This window comes from Hippocampus comes, unplaced genomic scaffold (assembly GCF_001891065.2).
Source record: "Hippocampus comes isolate QL1 unplaced genomic scaffold, H_comes_QL1_v1.1 scaffold91, whole genome shotgun sequence".
Lineage (NCBI taxonomy): Eukaryota > Metazoa > Chordata > Actinopteri > Syngnathiformes > Syngnathidae > Hippocampus > Hippocampus comes.
The window spans coordinates 1,701,490-1,707,841 of NW_017805034.1; positions in this window are offsets into that span (position 1 = coordinate 1,701,490).

Below are 6,352 nucleotides of genomic sequence, written 5' to 3' on the forward strand. Positions count from 1 at the left end.
TTTTTTTTTTTTTTTGGCTATCTGCTGATATGCAACCGGATTTTTTTTGCCTTAATCCCTTTTAACCGTATTGACATAAGCTGTTGCAGGAGTGGTCATCCATTGGTGGCGTTGGGGTCGCATGTGCAATTTTCCGCTGGTTTGACCCAGTTACACACAATATTGTGTCGTGTTTCTTTCGGACATTTTCCAGATGCTATCCTCAAAAGTGGCCAACGCCACAGACGTGCGCATAATGTCCGTTTCACCCTCGGAAAGTCTGCCATGTGTACTTAAAGGGTCAACGCAGTCAGCGTCTTTTCAACCAACTGGTAATCCAGCAGCAAAACTAAAGCGATGACCTTTGTCGGTGTGTCCTCAACTTTGTGTCACACAAGTCGTCTGACAAGCTCAGGCAAGTCCGGACTAGCGTTGTACAATGATTAGCCCTCCTCGTCTTACGCTGGACAACAATGGCAACCTTCCTTGGCATCCCTGTTGACCTGACGTTGACCAGCTGGAACGTAGCGAAACCAAACGGTGTAATCAAAGTTTTCCATTCAAGACAATGGGACAATGCAAGGTGTGAGAGAGATGGGCAAGAACTCCTTGTGTGGTGTCTTTTTTTATTTTTTTTATTTTTTTAAATTTTTTTTTTTTTACATAAAACTACACATCTTTTTGGCTGAAAGTGGAAGCTTGATTTGATACGTTTTGTCTGTGATGACTCAGCCTGCAACGTGCCGTCTAATTGCTGCTATAGTGGTACCGCTCCTGATAATAATAGAGAAACTAAACGATGGTGAAAATTACTTTCCACTCTGCGGCTCACGATTTCTTATCCCCCCCTCCCTCACTCCCTCCCTCCCTCCCAAAAAAAAACCCCCCTCCCCCCCGCCGCCTTTATGTTCCCTCTCACCTAGAGATTATAATTGGAACATATTGTACTTGTGCATTAGTAAAAATGCATTTTATAGCAATGAAAAAAAAAATTGCACGATATTTCGAGGCAACAATCCAAAGGGTGTCATGATGGACTGTGCATCGCAATTTGACTTCTGATACTGTTACAAAGTAAATTTGGATTGCATAACTTCTACCGTCATACCATTTGTTTTGAAGCTAAAACAATTACATTTATAATTACATCTGTAAAATGTTTAAATGGCGTTTATGTGGATTTTTTTTCCCAATTAACGAGGCATTCATTGATAACAAAAGTCTGACATATGTGGATATGGAAATTCTGGTCCCAATTTTTTTTTTTTTAGTTCCCCTTAAGTAGTGCTGTGCTTTTTCTGCCTTTCTAACAGTGGGCGTTTTGATTCATTCCTTTTCTATGTGCCACATTTTGAGACTGGAATATCATTTGACTTTGAGAGTGTTTGGAACTAATACAGAGAGCGTAGAGAGACATACAGATCTACAGTAGTAGCGTTTGAGAGACTGCGAAGGGGAATTCGGGGAGAGACTGATCGCGAATGAGGTCAATGTGTGTCTGTGTTTGGATGTGTGTGTAGAGGAGGAGGAGAAAAGTGTGTAAAGTGAGTGCATGGAGGCGGAGAAGGTCTTGATGATGGCTGCAGGACGCGTGGCAAAGCGGGACCAGAGACACATCCTCTTGGCATGACGGGGAAAAGTGTGTGTGCGTGTGTTAGTAACATTTCCCGATGACACCACATGGATTTTCATATAGACTTGGACCTGCAGTGCTTTTCCTATGCATGTTAAGAAGCAGGCAGAACTTTCTTCCCCCCCCCCCCATTCCTAGTGGCGTCTGGGACCATGTGGTAGCCGGGCATCGGTGGGATGTTCAGACAGGTGCATAGCAGGCCTGTTTTGCCCCTCCTCCACCCTCTCTCTCTTTCTCTCACACAGACACACACACACACACACACACACTAGAATCAGTACCCAGGCCATCAGGTGAAGGAGGCCAATGAAAAGGAGGAGGGGTGTGTGTGTGTGTGTGTGTGTGTGTGTGTTCTAGACTAGGTACAATCATGAGAGAGAGGGTCTGTCAGCGGCCACCTGTTGGCCAGCTGACAGGGTCCCATTTCAGGGTCAACTTTCAATTTTCAGTTTTTCTTGCATGAATTCTCACATGGACCCCCCTCCCCAAGATTTTAAGAAGAAGAAGGGAAAATGATAGAGAGGAGGTGGTGCAGTGTCTCGTGGCGTCTTGTTTGATGCTGATCAGTGGCTCGGAGATAGCACCCTCTTGATGTGGTATTACCATCACTATAGGAGCCGTGATGGCGCTAGAGGGTCTGCAGGTGGGGGTGGAGAAGAGGATTGGGTTGGTGATGTGGGCAGCCGAGACCCCAAATGAGGACTGAGTGATGAAAGTAAGGAGCCTGTGCGGTGGACAGGAGGAGGGGATGTGACTTAGTTGAGGAGATAATTTCTCATGTCTGTGGGGGCTGAAAATGAAGTTGGGGGAGGGGAGGGGGGATTGATTTTAACAATACAGTATACTCAAAACAATGTCCGTCGATAGCTTTTCTGATGCAGGTTTACGTGTGCGAGGTTCAGTCATCTGGTGTGAGCTGCTGACCGCATTTTTTTTTTCTCCATTTATTTTTTTTACCACTGTCCTGCCGCGCTCGGCCACATCACTTGATGTGCGGCCTAAGGGGGGGGTTACTCCTGCTCTCCACTCCACTGGGAGACTTTGCGGATATACTCCTCAAACAACCACATGAAGTGAAATGTCAAACGTTTGGACAATCAATAACAGTGGCTAGACAGAAGCAAAGGTCTCCATCATTCCATTTTTTTTTTTTTTTATGTGCAGGCCATGGAAGAAGAAAAGAAAAAAAACAAACGCAAGTATCACTAATTGAGTTTGGATCCCTTAAGAGGAAATATGCGGCCTTCCTGAGCAGGATGATGATGTTGCAGATGCTTGTGATGCAAATGAGAGCTTTGTGTGTTTATGCTGCTCAGCCTCTCACGGGCACTCTTTGGCCCAAGTACACCCTTAAACAGACTCATTTACGGACAAGACTTAATGAATGCAAGCAAAAGCAAGTGTGTGCGTGCGTGCGTGCGTGACATGACAATAGCGTGTGCGCACACAAAGCCGGCGACATGACAAGCAGCGAGCACCGAGGGCACCAATAAGAGTTCAACACATCAGCGTGCCCTCTGCTTGAATAATTCAAACCATGCATGTTGTGAATGATGCACGGGACAAAGATACGGTTGGTCTTTCGTTGCCACCTAGCGGCCATTCCAGATACTGCAGGCAGTCCAAAAAGTACAGGAAAATGAACAAGAACATCTTTATTCGTCTCACAATGGAGAAATTTCCCAATTTACAGCAGCAAAGTTATGAAAGGAAGAAAGTATAGTAGCTGCTGTAAAGGCAGCCGCTCTCGCGGCGCCATCTTGAAGTCATAATAACAAATGGAGATGATCCTCATGGTCATCTCCCAAGGCTCGAACCCACCACAACTCCTACAAAGAAAAAGCTGGAGGGAGCAGGCAGCCATGCAGCTAATCAAGGACTTAGGAATCCAACCCACTCGCTCAAACAAGCCCCCCCCACACACACACACACACACACTCTTGTGAAGTCAACGCGACATCTCTGAATTTCCGAGCCAACCCGCTGGGAACAAATTGTCACCCACACCGTCAAAATGTCCACAAAAAAAATTATCTTCAGTCCTTAAAGATGTTGATTACAATGTAATTTGAACAAGTTGTTGTTTACTTCAAACAGAGATGTGTTTACTGAATATTTTTCTGACTGTTAGCAACAACGCAAAACATACTGTAAAATATACATATGCGTATATTTTCATCGTAAGAGTGAAATCGTTTACAATGAGGAGTCATTTTGATTTTCACACCATAAAAAATTTGAGTTGAAAATGTCATGCTCAAAGTATTTGTTTTATCATGTATTAAAGACCAGTATTTATCATATGATTTGCATGGAAGTATTAAAAAAAAAAAATTTGGGCTGAAAGTAATTGCGAATAAGAAACGATGAGGATCGATGGTGATGAAATTGCAAGAAAAAGTATTGGCACTGCATTCATTTGGGTTTGGATGTATGACGCTTTGTTTCTTTGAATTTGTTTTTTTTTTGCGTGCTTTTACTTTGCTGTAGTTTTATAATTTCTAACTTTCTACATTTTTGCTTCACCTTCGTGCTTGCAGTGAATATTGCGAATGATTGTACTCTTTAAAGCACTAATATTTAGCATGTTATTTCATTGGCTCCATGTGAAAAGCTTGTTTGAGGTTGTTTAAATGCATGTCGTGGTGCTGCTGGGGTTTTTTTTGTGCTTCACCGATGCGATATGAAAATGTGTGTGATGCCGTTTTAAAATGAGTGAACAAGTTTGACATTCGGCAAAAAGCTTGTTGCTAGCCAGAAGCTGAGCTTCACTGGGGTTGTTTGCAGAGAAGGTTCGTGGCTAATTGCCCTTGTATTGGATCCCCATCATGTTTGTGATGGTCAATGAAGTATTGTGGCAACTTGGCAAACTTTTGCTGGCCTTGAGTTTGACACGTGCTATACAGTCGATGTTGCAAAGAATCGACTTTACTATTTTGGAGGTTAGAATTGTTTTGATCAGTGTAGTTATCATCTGGATCCAGCAGTTGGTACTGTACCTGTACAGAATGTAGCAATCATCTAAAATCCAGCCTCTTTCTGTACTGTTTACTGCTTTTCCTGTTGAGGACCAACCACAGTGTGCTAAAGACAGTCAATGTTATTATAATTAAGCCCCCCACACCCCCCAAAAAAATAATAATAAAAAGGAAAATGCATTCAAAAAAAATCAAACCCTAACAAACTACATCTCGCGTTACTAAAACTACAACTAAAAACGGCCTTTGTTTTCATCTTTGTCAATTAATATCATACATGAGTTTTCGGAGTCCGTTTTATTTTGGTAATTCTGTATGTCCGTACAAAAGAAGGAAGGTCAAACAGTCATTTGAGGATTGTAGTTTAATTTACGTGATTACAAAGTGCACTCTGTGACCCCTTAAAAATATACATCTCTCACAAACCTGCTCTAAAAAGTAATACTAACTACATAAAAAAAATAATTTAGGCCTTTTGTTTACACACAGTTGATGACATCACTGAAAATATGTTCATGTATTTTGCTTCATTTATCTTTCACTTGCATTTTTTTTAAAAAGTATTTCATCACCTCTAGAATAGCAAAATCCATAATGAATCCAAATGTTGCTTTTGCGATACTTACTTGAAGACACACTTTACCTTTTCAAGTTATTGATTGCCATCTGTCTTGGGTTTTAAAAGGTCAAACTGCATCTTTGTTTATTCCTTCCTGCTCTCTTGTCTTCCTGTTGATTTCACTTCTTCAGATCGGCGTGGGTGTGATTTGCACGGTTGTTCCGCGTAGTGGGTTTGAGTTGAATTGTCTGACAAGGCAAGATCTACATCAAAACTTCTGTCTGCCTTTTGACCAAACTGAAAAACGGTCAGGTTTGATGCTGTCAGAGAAGAACTAATGGAACAACATACACAATTTTTGTGGTTGTAGTTTGCTAGGGTGTCGAACTCTGAATTCTGAAACATTCGATGAAATAATGCCGGGACGATTATGGAAAGTCTTTAAACTATACATGATAGCGCAGTTTAAGGATCACATCTCTGTGACGAGTACAGAGTAATGTATCGTCGCTATTGTGTGTGTGTGTGTGTGTGTGTGTGTGTGTAAGAACAACATACACAGTTTTTGTAGTTGTAGTTTGCTAGGGTGTCGAACTCTGAATGCTGAAACATTCGATGAAATAATGCCGGGACGATTATCCACACACACGCGCACACTCGCACAAATGCATGCACATTTTGAACATCTGGCTCAGATGTGATCTGGAGTGTACTTAGTACCGTACCGTGTGGGCGGGGAAATAATGTGAGCTACGAATGTTTAGTTTTGCCACATGATAGCGCAGTTTAAGGATCACATCTCCGTGACGAGTACAGAGTAATGTATCGTCGCTATTGCGTGTGTGTGTGTGTGTGTGTGTGTGTGTGATCACCACCACACGCGCACACTCGCACGAATGCATGCACGTTTCGAACATCTGGCCCAGATGTGATCTGAAGTGTACTTAGTACCGTACCGTGTGGGCGGGGGAAATAATGTGAGCTACGAATGTTTAGTTTTGCGACGTTCCAAGAAACCTAAGCACATTTCTGGAGTCATTTTGAAAAGGCGACTGAATCGACTCAATTTGACTTGACGTTATTCGTCTGTGAACCAGTTTTGTTCACAAGATGTCATTTCCTTCCGGGTGCTGTTTGTACACACTCCAAAGCATCACCGTCCAATCAGACGTTATGAGCCCAACGCTGCAGGCATGTCATGTG